The 20,555-nt window shown below is 47.5% G+C and overlaps 1 long non-coding RNA gene across 1 annotated transcript in view; it reads right to left on the bottom strand.

Moving 5' to 3' along the window:
* LOC135817606 (uncharacterized) overlaps positions 1-17,304 on the bottom strand; it is a 48,326-nt gene extending 31,022 nt beyond the window's left edge. Inside the window, exons 1-12 of the long non-coding RNA XR_010553565.1 lie at positions 17,254-17,304; positions 16,882-16,930; positions 16,512-16,560; positions 16,146-16,194; positions 15,775-15,792; positions 15,409-15,457; positions 15,042-15,090; positions 10,659-10,736; positions 10,288-10,340; positions 8,539-9,970; positions 8,174-8,222; positions 7,176-7,224 (exon numbers count right to left, since the gene is read on the bottom strand). This is a non-coding gene — a long non-coding RNA (uncharacterized LOC135817606). The remainder of the gene's footprint in view (positions 1-7,175; positions 7,225-8,173; positions 8,223-8,538; positions 9,971-10,287; positions 10,341-10,658; positions 10,737-15,041; positions 15,091-15,408; positions 15,458-15,774; positions 15,793-16,145; positions 16,195-16,511; positions 16,561-16,881; positions 16,931-17,253) is intronic.
* Between the last annotated feature and the right edge of the window lie 3,251 nt (positions 17,305-20,555).

The raw sequence follows: 20,555 nt of genomic DNA, 5'->3' as shown, positions 1-20,555 counted from the left end.
TGTTCCACTGATGATGGTCACACGAAAACGTTCTGGAATTGTTTCATTTTAATTGTTTATACATGGTTATGAGTGCACAATTGATATTGTTCATTGCAATAATAATAATAATTAAAAAGCTTACGTGGAGATAAAAATGTATACAACGCAATAAATAGAGTAAGCTGCGCACTCAGTACAAACACCATTAGCAAAACTTGTTTTCATGTAAATAAAGAAGCTTGTTCCTAAACATTTTCGTCGCCATCTCATCAGAGGATTACTGGCAAATCAACATTAGCTCTAAACTCAATATATATACGCACAATGTAAGTAATAATTTAGACCCTAACTAGCGCGAGAAAATGAGAGCTGAAAGAAACATTACATCAATCAACGATATCAGGTGACAACAGATGCGACAGATGCGATAAAGGAACAAGCTTCTTTATTTACATGAAAACAAGTTTTGCTAATGGTGTTTGTACTGAGTGCGCAGCTTACTCTATTTATTGCGTTGATTATTATTATTATTATTATTATTAAGAAAGGGTTTGCTCCCCACACCGGAGCTCGCGCTATTCCGCCGACTTTACTTGACACTTGACTGACTCACGACTGCCATCCAGAGCACACGAGAAGTCCATCGAACCTTCGACTCGGCAAACCTGCAAGAAAGCACCACTCCCTGCTCAATACACAGTGTTTCGGGGAATTCACCCCTCATCAGTTGAGCTTGAGTAGGCTGAGGAAGATTGTGCCTGAAGAGCACCACTTATATAGTGCTCTCCAGGCACAAACATCACCAGGGATACAAACTTACAGAGACGCTCCGTTTCCAGCGCGACAAACACCTCGTGAACACCAGATAGCAGCGTGAGTCAGTGCCGCTCCTGGATGGTGAGACAGACGTCGAGGACCCTCAGTCATTCGCAACGCTGTCACCTCCAAACTAACTAGTCGCAAGCCCGCGCTGGGCACAACAGTACGAAGTAGTGGTTGCGACTTCGGCGATGATTTGTAAGAAAGGGTTTGCTCCCCACACCGGAGCTCGCGCTATTCCGACGAAGGAAGTGGTGCTTTCTTGCAGGTTTGGCGAGTCGAAGGTTCGATGGACTTCTCGTGTGCTCTGGATGGCAGTCGTGAGTCAGTCAAGTGTCAAGTAAAGTCGGCGGAATAGCGCGAGCTCCGGTGTGGGGAGCAAACCCTTTCTTACAAATTATTATTATTATTTTGGAAAGGATTGGGAGAACTACAAATTCAAAGGATCAGTCGGGGAAGTGAACTGCCTGAAAAGAGAAAAAACGCCAGACCCACCAGGACTCGAACCTGGGACCCTGCTTGTCATGAGCAATGCTCCAACCACTGAGCTATGGGACCAGGCTGAACCTAGAAGGCGCTGACAAGGCCTTTAGAGTGAAAAACTTGTCAGCGCCTTCTAGGTTCAGCTAAGTTAACATTTTATGACTTGGGGCTCCCCGCGTGCTAGTTTGTACGTGAAGTGTGTGGGTTACAGTGAGGGCTGCGTCCCACCCGCCTGTGTGGATTCACAGGAAGTGTGAGTTACGAAGTCTGAAGAAAATGTTGAACGGCCTCTGCTGGAATGACGACTACACCATAGCTCAGTGGTTAGAGCATCGCTGGCTACAAGCGAAGGTCCCTGGTTCGAGTCCTGGTGGTGACAGTCAATTTTTTCTTCAGACTTTTCCCGTTTGTCTCTTTCCCTCAAACCAGTTAACATTATTATTATTATTATTATTATTATTATTATTATTATTATTATTATTATTATTATTATTATTATTATTATTCAATGCAATAAATAGAGTAAGCTGCGCACTCAGTACAAACACCATTAGCAAAACTTGTTTTCATGTAAATAAAGAAGCTTGTTCCTAAACGTTTTCGTCGCCATCTCATCAGAGGATTACTGGCAAATCAACATTAGCTCTAAACTCAATATATATACGCACAATGCAAGTAATAATTTAGACCCTGTCTAGCGCGAGAAATGAGAGCTGAAAGAAACATTACATCAATCAACGACATCAGGTGACAACAGATGAGATAAATTCACCACTAGAAAGTAACCATGCAACCACAAACGAGAACTACTGATCAAGTTTTGCTAATGGTGTTTGTACTGAGTGCGCAGCTTACTCTATTTATTGCGTTAATTACATTTTTATCTCCACGTAAGCTTTTTAATTACTTCAGTACTATTATTATTATTTGAAACTCGGATGTTGAGCCATAAATAGATGTAGAAAGGAAAAGGACATATGGATACGAGTTAAGAGTAACTCTCCATCACTGTAACTGGATACTATATACAGTCAGAAAGTGCAATAACTAGGCACAAAACTGACAGAGTACAGTACATCTTTTGCATAGCTACGGGAATAAACAACAGTCTGTTCACTGAAACCTTTGCAGTATTTCGCCTCCGACAGACTGCGGCCCGCTATACCTACCTCCAAGTTTGGGGCTTTTTGCCCGTACTTCCGGACTTGGAGGTCAAGCGAATTCCTGCAGGGTCAAATTCCTTGGACATTTCCCGCAAGTGCTAGCAGCCTAGTAGCAAACCAAAAATCTAGACAATTCCAGCCTCCACACTGCAGCTGGTTGCAGTTACACACACGTACATTGAAAATAACAGGTGCGCACAATTGGTCAATAATTCACCGTTTCTCACATTTTCCGACTATTCACAGCTGCAACATGGAGAGTGACCACCGTGATTTCCAGCAATAGGCAAACAAAGGGTGGTCAACAACAGAAATAAGAACCATTGTCATAAACCAGCTGCCCAGAGCTGCTGTAACCTTAAAATAACCAATCCCCAAGTTTGAGGCTTTTTACCCGTGCTTTCTGGCTTGGAGCTCAAGCCAATTACAGCAGGGTCAAATTTGCTGGGGCACCATCTGCGAATGCGAGCGGCCTACACCTATCTCCTTTTTTGGTGTGGTAGAAGGTGGAAGCAAATTTTGTTGCTCCACCAATCGGCTCCTTACTTTTGTTTTGTTTGTCGAGCACTGACCAAGGAAGCACAGCTATGGCGGACTCAACCCTAGACCTAGCCCTGATCGAGTTCAATGTGTTGCAGCAGGTAGCCAAGGACGCCCGAATTCCAGGATGGGACGGCCTATCTAGGGCGGACCTCGTGTTCGCTCTCCGTAAGCAGGGCAGGGAGCCAGCGCACCAGCCAGAGGAGCGCCATCTGAAACCGGTATGGTACCAATTGTATCAGAACTGTTAGACGTAGTCCGAGCACTTTCAAATGAGATTTTGCAACTACGAAATGTGATTGAAACAAGAAAGTCTTCGCAAGAAAGCTTCGAAGCCCAATTGTCACGATTGCGGGAAGAGATGGGGGAGCTCAAAAGTCAGGAAGTGCGAGCCCCGGGAGTGCCACTAACCACTCGGTACCAACCGAATACGTACGCTGCCATCCTTTCACGTGCATCTACTACAGAGCCCATTGTACAAGTAGGTCCAAATATGTACACTTCTACCATTCCTGGCGCATCCTTTACAGAGCCCATTGTACAAACAGGTTCCCAGCACGCACCTCCCGCACCCAAACATGGCACGCGCATGCCCAGCTCTGGCACTCCTGGTGAAACTGACAGTAATGGTTTGCAGTATCCTCCACGCCGACACATGACTCATGCTCCCACACTGCAGCGTTCTATTACGTCACAGTACAAAAAGCCTGTGTCCAGTAAGCGAGGCAGCCTCCAGGGGGCAGAAAGGATAAAGCGGAAGTGCTTCTACCTCATAAATGTCGATCCTGGGTGTGAGGCTGACTCTATTAGGGAGTGGTGCAAAAAGAAAGCAGTTGACGTCCTCAGTTGCTCAATTTCGGAGTCCAAGTACTTTGGTACTGCTTATGCTCACCTTGTTGTTCCGGCTGAGCATACTGACCAGGTTCTCGAAGAAGATTTCTGGCCAAGCAAAGTTTCCATCAGGGAATGGAGATTTGCATCTGACAGCACAACCTTGGATCAGTCTGCTAGTAACTAAACCATGCAATTGGACCCACACCCACCTTCCTCACTGAACCCACACGCACACCCATTCTTTCCTACCAGACACTCCCTTCCCACTCACCAGCATTCTGGACCTCCCTAGCTCACACTCCTATCAACAAACTGTCGTTCTGTAGTGAATAAGTGTACAGAGCTTACTATTGTTGCTGAAGAGTGGCAGCCTGACATAATCTGCCTAACTGAAACCTGGTTCGACCCGAATATTGCACTCAATATTACGCGTTATGACACCTCAGTTCTGGAGGGACAGGCCCCCTGCAGAGAATAAGTCCGGGACAAGTGCAAGAGGTTATGGTGGTGTCGCTATCCTTGTTCGACAGAATAAGTTTTAAGTCTGTTGCCACGCGTCCCAATCTAGCTCGCGATGGGTGCGAAGCCGTTTGGGTTCAACTCCAGCCGTATCCGGCTGCAGCTGAGCCGATCCTCCTCTACTGCACTTATCGTCCACCTTCTGCTAAGACAACAGATATATAGCAAGGTACTGCCAGACTCTCGAAGACGTACTCATTACTCTTCCTCTTTCATCTTCTCATGTTATCTTGACGGGTGATATAACAGCAAGCACACGTCATGGTGTTCGACAGATTCCACCAACACTGCCGGTGCTGAATTGTATCGTACGCTCAGTCCATTTGGTCTTCACCAACTCGTCAACACATGTACACACACGTCACCCTCTGGTGTCCAAGCCTGCTTGGATTTGGTGTTTAGTAACCGTGCCAATCTCTTGTCTTGCGTCGAAACGGACTGCCCTCTGGGCGCCTCAGACCATGCCATTGTGTACTGCCAGTTCGACACCCCCTGCCTCAGTCTCCCCGCGAAACAACGTCTCAAGCTCAGGAGCCTAACCCTATGTCTTTCGATCTCCGACACGTCACACCTGCTGTGTGGGAGGCGGTCAATGCAGACTTGGACTCAGTACCTTGGAACTGATTAACATCCTCAGACGTGGACAGTGCACTTAGTAACCTGCACAGTGTGTGACAGTGTCCTGCAGACTGTGCTGTCGTACTATGTTCCCGGCCTTCATAGCTCCCGCAAACCAAATCGAACTCCCTCAACCCCAGGGTCTACACGCAAATATCATCCATGGGTTTCCACTGAACTATGCAAGGCTATCAAGTTGAAGCGTGACCTATTCCCCTCCAAGAAATTCCCTACGGACTACAACCTATCAGCATATAAGGCACAGCGGAACCAGGTGAGACATCTCTCCCGCTGGTGCCACTGCCAGTACATTCTTTCAATCAAAACAACTCTTACCTCAGGCAGCACTACGCTTCACAGTTTGTCCGTAGTCAGAGATCGCACAAAGTAAAACCTGGCATCCCTGACATTGGAAGCCCTGATGGGCTGCTGGTGTCTGACAGCTTCCAAAAAGCAACCATCCTCAACAAGCAGTTTGCTTCTGTCGCGGTGCCTGATGACCCACGTTTAGTAATACCCCCTCTCCAATGGGGCTGTTAAGTGTGACGTCACGGCCCCTTCGATACACATAGCAACGGAGACCACTGGGGACAAACAAAAGTCGCGTCCTCTGGATGGAACCAGTTGTCAAAGGAAACAGCATCTAAATGACTGGAGAGAGAGAGAGCAGTTTTGGTTTGCTTTTTCTTCAAGCGATTGTTGTCGCTCTTTACTCCTTATTCTTTCCTCTACAAATCTCCTGTAGTCGTCGAGGGCCTTCATAATGGCTGTGAAATTGGCTGCCCACTGTAAAACTCCGTGTTTGAGAGTGCTTTGAAGATTCTTCGCGTCCTGATGGATCAAAGCACGAGCGCTCCCTGTGGATTCGATTATATGTAGGTGAGTTGTTCAATAAATCAGTGTCTTCTCTCTGTCTCTGCCCTCACGCTGGCACAATATCAGCTTCTATATCCATGACATCCCGCACCTCCCGTAGACTGCATGACTGAGATATATTCTCGCCCTCCGTGGTGATTGAAGACCCATGGAAGAAGTTGTTCAGAATGATGTCCTGAGAATATAAAAATAATAAAATAATTCTAGGGAATTGTTACAGGGTATTTTGGAAGGATGGAGAGAGAGAGAGCACTGTTTGAAGTGTTTGTCTCACTGTAATTACTCCAGATTATTGAATGGTGTATGATCTACTCGATATTTTCCACAATGGTTTTTCCTGATTTGCGGGATCTCTTTTTTTGCTGTTTGCGTGTTTACAGGAAGTGACTGTCTGGTGTATCTGCACCAGATCCTGGGGAAATGAAGTCAGATGCAGAGGCAGGGTCGTGCAGTGATGCAACACTGCCGTTCTATGTGCAACGTTACCGCTAATTCCCCCGGCGAAACACAAAAAGACAAACACGTGAAGAGACTACAGTATTGACCGTTCTGGTAATGAATCGTGACTGCTCGGACAGTCGATAATCGAAACACAGAGCATCAGCATGATGTTTTCATATTGGGAACCACACACCAGCTCAATTCTCAAGCCCAAAAATTGATGAATACAAAACACAGAGCGTTGCAACAAGAGATCATCCGGCAACCAAACCAACCTGGGTCTAATGCACTGAATAGTCCTGAAATAGGCAGGCCACACAAAGCAGTGCAAGCACATACTGTTACAAGGTACATGCATTGCAGAACAAAGTGTCACCAAAGATACACAGGGCTATAGCTGCACACTCGTGCATGTGCTCGCTCAGCCCAAGAACACGCATGATGATAGAAATAATCCGGGGAAACACGCTAGCACCGAAGTAAGCATCAAGACGTAAATAGTGCAGCTCTGAAAAAGTAAAAATTACATTCACATGTACATTGGTGTGCCGAGTAGTATCATCCTTGATTACCCATCCAACCAAGACGTTATCAGGTCCCAAAGCACAACAGAATTGACACACATTGTCATAAACAACTTGCCTTGCCCAGGGCTGCTGAACCCTGAAAATAACCTATGTCAAAGTTTGGGGCTTTTCGCCCGTGAATCCTGAATTGAAACTCAAGCCAGCTACAGCAGGGTAAAATTTCCTGGGGCGCTGCCTACGAGAGCAAGCGGCCTACTAGCAAACCAAAAATCTAAGCAATTCCAGCACCCACATTGCAGCTGGGCCCATTTACCCACAGGTACATTGAAAAGAACACATGTGCACAAATGGTTAAAAATTCACTATTTCTCACCTTTCCGACTGTTCACACCTGCAACATGGACAGTGACCACCGTGATTTCCTGCAATAGGCACACAAAGGGTAGTTCACAACAGAATTGATACACATTGTCATAAACGACTTGCCCAGGGCTGCTGAACCCTGAAAATAACCTACAGTCAAACCTCGTTAGGATGAACTTGAAGGGACTGAACAAATTTGTTTGTCTTATCGGGAGTTCTTCTTATCCACATCTGACAAAAAATCGATATGCATATCAGATGGATTGTATTTACGTGAAGGTGCATGCTGTGGTACATGGGAAGCATGTTATTCTTAGCATACGCCAGAACCAGGTAATTACAATGACAAAGTGCAATGAATCACGACTGTGTCGAAAGTTCGTACAACGCACTGATTATTTTGTTCAAAACACGCTTGAAAACAATTTGCACTGTACGTACAATAATTATGACCTCGACTTTTAAAAAAAAGAAGAAGAAAAAAGGCAGCCAGCGCACGCACACGCTCGTGGACCGAAAGTTCGTACTACATGTGCATGACCACACTGACTTTGTTCAAATTACACTTGAAAATAGTTCGTCTTCGCGAAAGTTCGCTGTACAGAAGTTCGTCGTAAACGAATAATTTTGACTTGAATTGATGCCTGGCCAACCATTGGATTGGCCTTAGTTCGTACTAATGGAAAGTTCGCCTTATCAGTGTTCGTCCTAACGAGGTTTGACTGTATGTCAAAGTTTGGGGCTTTTCGCAATTGAATCCTGAATTGGAACTCAAGCCAGCTAAAGCAGGGTCAAATTTCCTTGGGCATTGCCTACGAGTGCAAGCGGCCTACTAGCAAACCAAACATCTAAGCAATTCCAGCACCAACATTGCAGCTGGGCCCATTTACCCACAGGTACATTGAAAAGAACACATGTGCAAAAATGTTCAAAAATTCACTATTTTATTTATTATTATTATTATTATTAAATGTTTGATAGGGCAATCCCCACAGGCCTATTTCTCACCTTTCCGACTGTTCACAGCTGCAACATGGACAGTGACCACCGTGATTTCCTGCCATAGGCACACAAAGGGTGGTGCACAACAGAATTGACACACATTGTCATAAACAACTTGCCAAGGCTGCTGAACCCTGAAAATAACCTATGTCAAAGTTTGGGGCTTTTCGCCCGTGAATCTTGAATTGGAACTCAAGCCAGCTACAGCAGGGTCAAATCTCTTCGGGCACTGCCTACGAGTGGAAGCGGCCTACTAGCAAACCAAAAATCTAAGTAATTCCAGCACCCACATTGCAGCTGGCCCCATTTACCCACAGGTACATTGAAAAGAACACATGTGCACAAATGGTTAAAAATTCACTATTTCTCACCTCTCCGACTGTTCACAGCTGCAACATGGACAGTGACCACCGTGATTTCCTGCAATAGCCACACAAAGGGTAGTGCACAACAGAATTGATACACATTGTCATGAACGACTTGCCCAGGGCTGCTGAACCCAGAAAAAGACTTTGGTTAAAGTTATGGGCTTTTCGCCCGTGAATCCTGAATTGGAACTCAAGCCAGCTACAGCAGGGTCAAATTTCCTGGGGCGCTGCCTACGAGAGCAAGCGGCCTACTAGCAAACCAAAAATCTAAGCAATTCCAGCACCAACATTGCAGCTGGGCCCATTTGTTCACAGCTGCAACATGGACAGTGACCACCGTGATTTCCTGCAATAGGCACACAAAGGGTAGTGCACAACAGAATTGACACACATTGTCATAAACGACTTGCCCAGGGCTGCTGAACCCTGAAAATGACCTATGTCAAAGTTTGGGGCTTTTCGCCCGTGAATCCTGAATTGGAACTCAAGCCAGCTAAAGCAGGGTCAAATTTCCTTGGGCATTGCCTACAAGTGCAAGCGGCCTACTAGCAAACCAAACATCTAAGCAATTCCAGCACCAACATTGCAGCTGGGCCCATTTACCCAAACGTACATTGAAAAGAACACATGTGCACAAATGGTCAAAAATTCACTATTTCTCCCCTTTCCGACTGTTCACAGCTGCAACATGGACAGTGACCACCGTGATTTCCTGCAATAGCCACACAAAGGGTAGTGCACAACAGAATTGACACACATTGTCATAAACGACTTGCCCAGGGCTGCTGAACCCTGAAAATAACCTATGTCAAAGTTTGGGGCTTTTCGCCCGTGAATCCTGAATTGAAACTCAAGCCAGCTACAGCGAGGTCAAATTTCCTGGGGCACTGCCTACGAGTGCAAGCGGCCTACTAGCAAACTAAAAATCTAGGCAATTCCAGAACCCACATTACAGCTGGGCCCATTTACCCATGGGTACATTGAAAAGAACACAAATTGTCAAAATTCACTATTTCTCCCCTTTCCGACTGTTCACAGCTGCAACATGGACAGTGACCACCGTGATTTCCTGCAATAGGCACACAAAGGGTAGTGCACAACAGAATTGACACACTTTGTCATAAACGAATTGCCCAGGGCTGCTGAACCCTGAAAATAACCTATCTTAACGTTTTGGGCTTTTCGCCCGTGAATCCTGAATTGGCACTCAAGCCAGCTACAGCAGGGTCAAATTTCCTGGGGCACTGCCTACGAGTGCAAGCGGCCTACTAGTAAACCAAAAAACTAACAATTCCAGCACCCACATTGCAGCTGGGCCCATTTACCCAAACGTACATTGAAAAGAACAAAATGTGCACAAATGGTCAAAAATTCACTATTTCTCCACTTTCCGACTGTTCACAGCTGCAACATGGGCAGTGACCACCGTGATTTCCTGCAACAGGCACACAAATGGTAGTGCAATACAGAATTGACACACATTGTCATAAACAACTTGCCCAGGGCTGCTGAACCCTGAAAATAACCTATGTCAAAATTTGGGGCTTTTCGCCCGTGAATCCTGAATTGGAACTCAAGCCAGCTACAGCAGGGTCAAATTTCCTGGGGCACTTCCTACGAGTGCAAGTGGCCTACTAGCAAACCAAAAATCTAAGCAATTCCAGCACCCACTTTGCAGCTGGGCTCATTTACCCACAGATACATTGAAAAGAACACATGTGCACAAATGGTCAAAAATTCACTATTTCTCACCTTTCCGACTGACTGTTCACACCTGCAACATGGACAGTGACCACCGTGATTTCCTGCAATAGGCACACAAAGGGTAGTGCACAACAGAATTGACACACATTGTCATAAACGACTTGACCAGGGCTGCTGAACCCTGAAAAAAAACTTAGGTCAAAGTCATGGGCTATTCGCTGGTGAATACTGAATTGGAACTCAAGCCAGCTACAGCAGGGTCAAATTTCCTGGGGCACTGCCTACGAGAGCAAGCGGCCTACTAGCAAACCAAAAATCTAGGCAATTCCAGCACCCACATTGCAGCCCGGCCCATTTACCCATAGGTACATTGAAAAGAACACATGTGCACAAATGGTCAAAAATTCACTATTTCTCACCTTTCTGACTGTTCACACCTGCCGGCGGCTAGCAGTACCGAAACCTCGGCAGCAGCTCACCTCCTCGTGCCCAAGTCACTGCAAGATCGCATCGTTAAAGGTGAGTTCATTGAGCTGAACTTACTGTTGCCAGAGGGGCTAAGCAATTTTTGTCTCTCAACCTGAATCCCGCTCGTTCGAGCTTTGTACCCCCAATCAGTCTGGGGGAAGTAAGCAGTCGCTAGAACTGGTTGAAACCAGAGACGGTCGCCAAGTCAAACGGCGGGTACACGACATCGCAACATGGCTAGAGGCCTGGACCTTGTACACGGGGATTGTCTGTACTCACGCACCACACCGTCTCCACGAATTGTTGGCGTACCAGTCCATCAACCTCAAAGCCAACCGCCAGTATCTGCCAGCTGCTTGGCTCAGCTATGACAAGCAACTTCGGCTGTCAGCCTCGTTCCAGCCAGGCAAGCGCCTTGACATTATCGACAACAATTTGTGGCAGCTATCCGTCACGGGTAAGGCCAGACCAGCATGTCCAGTATGCCACACTGTGCACTCTCTGTCCAGTCAGTGTCCTTTTCATCCGAACAGAAGCCCCCAGCAGTATCAGCACGGGTCCACGCTCACCCGTTCTGAGAGCGGCCGAATCATCTGCCGTAACTTTAACTCCGGCCAGTGCCAGCACAAGTCGTCCTGCCGCTTCCACCATGTCTGCAACACATGCGGCGGCAACCATTCCCGCCAACAGTGCCCCAAGGCTGGGACCAAATCCCGAACCACTTCTCAGTAAGGTCAGCAACTCCGATAGTTTGCCTTCAGCCATTACTCTCCACGCTTCCACATTCCGCTCGCCTTTGCATGTTACCCGCTTTTCTTCCTTGCTATCTACCCACCCAGACCCACAGTTTTCACGATATGTTCTGCATGGCTTGCATCATGGCTTCGATATTGGCTTTTCAGGTGATCGTACTGTTAACGTTAATTCTCCTAATCTCCCTTCCGCTGCTAAACACGCTCAGTTTATATCAGACCAGTAAAATTTAACTGCCTCCTGTAGTCGAAGGGAAACTGCTGGCCGCTTCACTTCACCCCCTTTCCCATTTATGCATTGCTCGGGCGTCGGTGCAGTGCCAAAGAAAAACGGTAAAATGCATATCATCCACCACCTGTCTAGCCCACTCGGGACGAGTGTCAATGACGGCATACCTACTGATATATTCCCGCTGCAATATGTTACTATTGTTGATGCCATCAATATGATTATGTCTTTACCCCCTCCAGTTTACCTGTCAAAACTGGATATCAAGAGCGCCTTCAGGCAGATCCCAGTACGCATCGAAGATTTCCTGCTGCTTGGTATTTTTTGGCAAGGCCGTTACTATTACGAACAAGTGCTCCCTTTTGGTTTGCGCTCTAGTCCCTTCATTTTCAACACCGTTGCTGATGCTATTGAATGGATCATAAAGCATCATTTCTCCATAAGTGATCTGTTGCATTACTTAGATGACTTTCTGAACGCCGTTTCTAGCCTTTCTGTTGCTAACCGCCAGCTGGCTATCTTGCTCCGCGCAGTCATGCTCTTAGGCGTACCCCTGGCCCCAGACAATATAGAAGGCCCTGCCCAGTGTCTTACATTTCTTGGAATAGAGTTGGACTGCGTTTCCAAGCAGGCCAGGCTCCCATCCGACAAACTGACTGAGCTCAGATCTCTGCTTACTGCCACCCTCCAGCGTAACTCTATTTCTCAGCGCAGCCTCGAGTCCCTTTTGGGGAAGCTCTCCTTTGCAGGACGGGTGGTCGTCCCAGGGCACACATTTCTTCGACGGCTCTGGTCGGTGTGCAGCAGGTATCAAGAGCCCCACTACAAGATAGTACTTGACTCTGATGCTATGGAAGATATCAGGTGGTGGCAGCACCTGCTGCAACACTGGAACGGTAAATCGTTCTTCTTGCACCCCAATTGGACTCCATCGCCAGATCTACAACTCTACACAGATGCAAGCGGTTCACGTGGCTGGGGAGCCTACAACAACGGCCGGTGGATCAACGGCGCTTGGACCCGAGAAGAAGTGGAGAGAGACATCACTTGGAAGGAGCTGTATGCCCTGCTAGTCGCTTGCGCCACTTGGGGCCATGCTTGGGCAAAGCTCCGTATCCTTATTCACTGCGACAATGCTGCAGTCGTGGACTGTGTAAAGTCGGGCAGTAGCAAATCAGCCCCAGTGATGCAACTACTCCGCGGACTTTTCTTTGTCTGCGCCAAACATAACTTTACCATTTCAGCCATCCATATTGCAGGGAACAAGAACCTGATTGCTAATTCTCTGTCACGCTTCTCTGTGCAGGCATTTCGGCGGCTCGCTCCCAGCGCCAAGAACCTGCCGGACAACCTGATATGGCCCCAGTACATGGGGAAGTATGCTACTACGCTGCATGCGCCATTGCCCCGAACATACGGCGCACCTATTCGAACGGTGAGAGCAGATATAGTGCTTACTGCCAGTTGTGCCTCTGGAAACCCTTCCCAGCTACTGACTATCAGCTAAGTTGCTTTGCCGCATTCCTCGCTCGCTCAGTAAGACCATGTACTATCTCTGTGTACCTCAGTGCGGTGCGCAAGGCCCAAATTGAACAAGGCTTGGGTGATCCGCTGGAAGATGCGTGGCTGCTGAAACGAGTAGTAAAGGGCATTGGACGGTGCCATGGCACAGCTGTTATCACGCCTCGCCTTCCTAGTACCATGCCTATGCTCCGCAAAATAGTGGATGCGTGCCAGTTGACGGAACTACTCAACCGACATGACCGTCTGCTGTACCAAGCATGTATGCTGCTTGCATTTTACGGCTTCCTTCGCTGTTCCGAGTTTACAGAGGAGACTCGGAGGACTGATGCTCGACTCGCAGATGGCAACATGCAGCTGTTCCTGCCAAAGTCAAAAACAGATCCACTGGGCAGTGGGGTCACAGTGTTCGTTGGCCGAGCCACGCAACCGTACTGCCCTGTAGCAGCGATGACAGCATACCTGCTCACTACCCGCCATCATCCATCCACTGGGCCACTGTTTGTGCTCTCAGATGGACAGAAGCTTACTCGTGCGGCATTTACCACCACTGTACGTTCATTGCTGGCAGTATCTGGCGCGCCAAACCTGCACCTGTATTCCGGGCACTCATTCCGCATTGGTGCTGCTACGACAGCCGCAATGGCCGGTGTGCCCGACTCTCTGATCCGCGCCGCTGGACGCTGGAAGAGTGATGTATGTTTGCGGTACATGCGTATGCCAGCATGCCTTAAGTACAGTGTGTCGTCACAGCTTGCAAAGGTTAACCATTTGGTCTGAATTTTGGCCTAGCAATTCTGAATATTTACGTGGTGTGCTGGATTCGCGGATGTTCGCGCACAACTGGTTTGCCCTGTTTGCTTGCTTGCGACTCAGTTGCAGAGTCATTGCCTGTTCGCGACTCAGCAGAGTCTTTTCGCGTTGCGACTCACTTGCCGAGTCACGTGACATTGCACCAGTTGTTCGAATCCAGCACTCCACCTATCCAATTTAACTCAACCAGACTATTCTGTGTGTGCTCGTTCATGCGTGTGGGTCCGCATGCACGCGCATGTACATGTCCGGCTGTGTGAAGCCCGGGCTAATGGCGCACTAGCCAGTGGCTACAGCGTGTTAGCGCCGCATGAGCACCTGCTAGCTGGCAGCTTGATTACACTAATCAATCATGCAGATTCACGGCGCTAATGTACAGCGCAGCTCCGAAACCGCGCCAAGAGAGGTTGCAGCTCACACCTCGTATTTCTTCTGCTCCAAACTTTTCCCACGTACCTTGCTTTGAGTGTTGCCTTTGTGAAAGTAGAGTTCGCTGCTGTTGCCTGGCTTTCACAGTTTTGCTCCTAGCTTTTTCTTCCCCACCAACACCCACCCTATAGCTGTTGCTCTACGTTAACATGTTGCTATATTCTCTGCAGCCTATGTGGTCTTCACTTGCATCCGCTGTAACTTGCCATATTCAATTCTCAAAGAAAACAAAACAAAAAAACATAGAAGTAAAATAAAACATTGGGGAGTGCGGATGTTCTCTCACATCTAGTTTGCCCTGTTTGCTTGCTTGCGACTCAGTTGCAGAGTCATTGCATGTTCGCGACTCAGCAGACTCTTTTCGCGTTGCGACTCATTTGCCGAGTCACGTGACATTGCACGAGTTGTTCGAATCCAGCACTCCACCTATCCAATTTAACTCCACCAGACTATTCTCTGTGTGCTTGTTCATGCGTGTGGGTCCGCATGCACGCGCATGTACATGTCCGGCTGTATGAAGCACGGGCTAACCAAAGGTACATTGAAAAGAACACATGCGCACAAATGGTCAAAAATTCACTATGTCTCACCTTTCCGACTGTTCACAGCTGCAACATGGACAGTGACAACCGTGATTTCCTGCAATAGGCACACAAAGGGTAGTGCACAACAGAATTGACACACATTGTCATAAACGACTTGCCCAGAGCTGCTGAACCCTGAAAATAACCTATGTCAAAGTTTGGGGCTTTTCGCCAGTGAATCCTGAATTGGAACTCAAGCCAGGTACAGCAGGGTCAAATTTCCTAGGGCACTGCCTACGAGTGCAAGCGGCCTACTAGCAATCCAAAAAATCTAACCAATTCCAGCACCCACATTGCAGCTGGGCCCATTTACCCACAGGTACATTGAAAAGAACACATGTGCACAAATGGTCAAAAATTCACTATTTCTAACCTTTCCGACTGTTCACAGGTGCAACATGGACAGGGACCACCGTGATTTCCTACAATAGGCACGCAAAGGGTAGTGCACAAGAGAATTGATACACATTGTGATAAACGACTTGCCCAGGGCTGCTGAACCCTGAAAATAACCTATGTCAAAGTTTGAGGCTTTTCGCCCGTGAATCCTGAATTGGAAATCGAGCCAGCTACAGCAGGGTCAAATTGCCTAGGGCACTGCCTACGAGAGCAAGCGGTCTACTAGCAAACCAAAAATCTAAGCAATTCCAGCAACCACTTTGCAGCTGGGCCCATTTACCCACAGGTACATTGAAAAGAACACATGTGCACAAATGGTCAAAAATTCACTATTTCTCACCTTTCCGACTGTTCACAGCTGCAACATGGACAGTGACCACCGTGATTTCCTGCAATAGGCACACAAAGGGTAGTGCACAACAGAATTGACACACATTGTCATAAACGACTTGCCCAGGGCTGCTGAAACCTGAAAATATCCTATCTTAAAGTTTTGGGGCTTTTCGTACGTGAATCCTGACTTGGAACTCAAGCCAGCTACAGCAGGATCAAATTCCCTGGGGCACTGCCTATGAGTGCAAGCGGCCTACTAGCAAACCAAAGATCTAAGCAACTCCAGCACCAACATTGCAGCTGGGCCCATTTACCCACAGGTACATTGAAAAGAATACATGCGCACAAATGGTCAAAAATTCACTATTAATTTCTCACCTTTCCGACTGTTCACAGATGCAACATGGACAGTGACCACCGTGATTTTCTGCAATAGGCACACAAAAGGTAGTGCACAACAGAATTGACACACATTGTCATAAACGACTTGCACAGGGCTGCTGAACCCTGAAAATAACCTATGTCAAAGTTTGGGGCTTTTCGCCCGTGAATCCTGAATTGGAAATCGAGCTAGCTACAGCAGGGTCAAATTGCCTGGGGCACTGCCTACGAGAGCAAGCGGTCTACTAGCTAGCCCAAAATCTAAGCAATTCCAAAACCCACATTGCAGCTGGGCCAATTTACCCACAGGTACATTGAAAAGAACACATGTGCACAAATGGTCAAAAATTCACTATTTCTCACCTTTCCGACTGTTCACAGCTGCAACATGGACAGTGACCACCGTGATTTCCTGCAATAGCCACACAAAGAGTAGTGCACAACAGAATTGACACACATTGTCATAAACGACTTGCCCAGGGCTGCTGAAACCTGAAAATATCCTATCCTAAAGTTTGGGGCTTTTCGCCCGTGAATCCTGAATTGGAACTCAAGCCAGCTACAGCAGGGTCAAATTTCCTTGGGCACTGCCTACGAGTGCAAGCTGCCTACTAGCAAACCAAAAATCTAAACAATTCCTGCACCAACATCGCAGCTGGGCCCATTTACTCACAGGTACATTGAAAAGAACACATGTGCACAAATGGTCAAAAATTCACTATTAATTTCTCACCTTTCCGACTGTTCACAGATGCAACATGGACAGTGACCTCCGTGATTTCCTGCAATAGGCACACAAAGGGTAGTGCATAACAGAATCGACACACATTGTCATAAACGACTTGCCCAGGGCTGCTGAACCCTGAAAATAACCTATGCCGAGTCAAAGTTTGGGGCTTTTCGCCCGTGAATCCTGAGTTGGAAATCAAGCCAGCTACAGCAGGGTCAAATTGCCTGGGGCACTGCCTACGAGTGCAAGCGGCCTACTAGCAAACCAAAAAAACTAAGCAATTCCAGCACCCACATTGCAGCTGGCCCCATTTACCCACAGGTAAATTGAAAAGAACACCTGCGCACAAATGGTCAAAAATTCACTATTTCTTACCTTTCCGACTGTTCCCAGCTGCAACATGGACAGTGACCACCGTGATTTCCTGCAATAGGCACACAAAGGGCAGTGCACAACAGAATTGACACACATTGTCATGAACGACTTGCCCAGGGCTGCTGAAACCTGAAAATAACCTATCTTCAAGTTTGGGGCTTTCGTACGTGTATCCTGAATTGGAACTCAAGCCAGCTACAGCAGGGTCAAATTTCCTGGGGCACTGCCTACGAGTGCAAGCGGCCTACTAGCAAACCAAAAATCTAAACAATTCCTGGACCCACTTTGCAGCTGGGCCCATTTACTCACAGATACATTGAAAAAAAACACATGTGCACAAATGATCAAAAATTCACTATTTCTCACCTTTCCGACTGTTCACAGCTGCAACATGGACAGTGACCACCGTGATTTCCTGCAATAGGCACACAAAGGGTAGTGCACAACAGAATTGACACACATTGTCATAAACGACTTGCCCAGGGCTGCTGAAACCTGAAAATATCCTATCTTAACACTAGAACAGCCAACGGTGTCATTTGACACCGCGTGAGTCAAACTTTTGGAACTACCGAAATATGGCTAATCAGAATACGTTCAAATCTAGTGACTATTCCTGGTTTTGCTTCCTCTTTCGTCTGCCATAAACCTTTGATTTATGAATGATGAGGTACCATAATGGCGAGTATGTATACCTAGAACGGCCAACCAGTGTCATTTGACACCTATTATTATTATTATTATTATTATAAGCACTATCGCGATGTAAGCGGGGATGCCTACTTCACTTGTGCCATCCAGGATGATGATAAAGAGAAAGACAAACAGAAAGCTCAGAATCTTGAGGAACAATGCTGCAGAGCACAATAGCTGTGATCGATAGGATGCGCTACAGAAAGGTGAAAATTACTAGTTCATTGATATAATAGCTGGTAAGTTGTCTCGTCATTTCTGAATAATCGGTCTGGAGTGGTTTGAACAGTTTGGTCCTAGCAAGTTGCCTTCAGGGTGCGCCAGCCTTTTCTGTCTTGGGCTCTGGTGCGCCAGGTCTCAAGATCGGTCTGCGTCCGAGTGGGAATACCATGGCTGGTCAGGACGGCGATGACGGTGGTTGCAAGGGTGGTACGCGGCTGACCGTGGAAGCGTTGTGCAGCTGGATCGCTGGCCCGGCGGAACTACGCACCCATAGCGAGTTGTGCCGGGGTGTCGACTGGTGAGCGCAGAACGTGCCTGAGGAGTCCGATCCGCAGGCGGTTGATGGTGACGCTTAATGGCATTTGACACCTGCACTAAAAAAAAGCCATTATTGCAGCTAGATGGAAACAATATGAACACATATTGAAGGAGTCGGCCATATTGAGTTGCTCGTATGCCAACTAGACAAAAGAAAGGTGCATGGGCAGGAAAATTGCCGAATACAGGACGGAATATATGGCTCGCGATCTGCTAAAACCACCCTTCGGTGCTGTGTAATTTTTCGGAGAAAATGATGAAAACGTCAGCACGTCTCGATTTTCTCATCATCGCATAGGTGACAGTCATGGCGGAAGGAGGACGAAGGCGCATGTTGGCGCAAATTGTTGTCGGATTCTCGGCAGCGGAGTCGTCAGCACTGCTAAATGACGATAGATCGTTCTTCGGGTGGTCAAGATTCTGACGACCAGAGCGATGACGAATCGACCGACGCCTCTCCGCTCGTGACCCTGCCGATCGCGCTTGCGATCGATGTGGAGGAGAATTTGGACGAGGCGCCAGCGCTACAGCCAGCACAAGCCGTCGCCGCCGGAAGACAGGACCAACCTAAGAAATCCCGTGCCCAGGCGGCGCCCAGTAGATCTACTGTTGAAGAGGTGCGAGTGGACAAGGGCTGCAGTTGTGCCGGTGACAACTGTTTCAAGAACGTGTCACTGGATACTCTACTCACTGCACGCAACACAGCGCTCGCAATGACGAACGCGGAGCTGTACTGTTACGTCGCTGGAAAGATCGATGTGTTGAGACGACGCGGTGCAGTTACTTCTCACCATGGAAGCATTGCCGTGACAACGGATGCAGCGCGGAGAAAGGTTCGGATCCACTTATTGCTATGAAGTGGATGGTGACGAAGTGTGCCAGACTGTTTTCATGTACGCACATTATGTAAATGAGTGGAAGTTAAAGGGGGATGTCTATGAGCATGCTGTTGCTCCCCCTCAGCACACACACATGAGGGTACTTTGCCCTGGAATGCACTGCCTGCAGATGAAGTGTCTGACATCAGGCAGTTCATCCACCACTTTGATGACATCAATGGACTTCCCCAGCCTGCTGCCCCCAGAGGCCCACTCCAACTTACCTGCCATGTGCTACTACCAAGAAGCATGTGTAAACTGAATATATCAAGGCTGGAAGAACAGCAGCATACACAACCTTCCTGAAAATATGGAGCAGTGAGTGCCGGGGATGTGATAATTATGAGACCAAAAGAAGATGTGCGGGGTGTAAGTTCCGATCTGCAGTCTCAGATCGTAAGGGCAAGAACGGCAGAAACTCGCTTAAAGCACACTGACACACTCAAAGCTCATATTGAAGAAGCTAACGTGGCCGGTGACCTTTATCAAAGTGTATTACTGCCTGGCATCTGATCATCTGCCAGTGACGCTGGAGACGGCTGGAATCTCACGGCAACGTGCAAAGTACTTGCACGAACAGATTCGTCAGCACTGCCACCCAGAGAGCGGAGATATCACCTGCCCAGCACCAGACCAAGCAGAGCCAATGTCCTAATTATTTGCTTGAAACATACATAGTAGAATACTGGATACCTGTGCAAAATAGTTTTTCTCTGTACACAGACCGGTGTATGACAGGTGTATGAAGCCTCAGATACGAAGTATAGTGTGAATATATGTAGGACTCAGTGAGCAGTCACGTCTCGATGACCGATCACGATCCCTGTGACCAATCAAACAGTCACAAATCCCCGAAGAGCAGTCATAAAGTCACACACCAGTTTGAATCCCGATGACCAGTCACAAACTGCCGCGACTTTCTCTGTGAACGGTCACAGGATCCACGTCAAAATATTACGACTCAACTGTAGGCATTCACGCGTTCAGCATACTTTTTTCCTTCAGTAAAGGCTTCACAGGTTTCAGAAGTGAGCAAGAAAGATTTCAATCAACTCTCGATCTCCGCGTAGTTTACTTGCAGCTCGAGTCTGGCGTGTGTGGGCTCCTCTCCAAAACGAAGGGTGGTCGGAAATCTTGCAGGCTTCAGAAAGAATCTCTTTTGAGAGGACGTTCTGGCTAGTAGGTTGTGCT

The sequence above is a fragment of the Sycon ciliatum genome, chromosome 5 (genome assembly GCF_964019385.1).
Source record: "Sycon ciliatum chromosome 5, ocSycCili1.1, whole genome shotgun sequence".
Taxonomy (NCBI): Eukaryota; Metazoa; Porifera; class Calcarea; order Leucosolenida; family Sycettidae; genus Sycon; species Sycon ciliatum.
The sequence above is the reverse complement of the archived record's forward strand: the minus strand, read 5'-3'. Positions and strand labels throughout refer to the sequence as shown.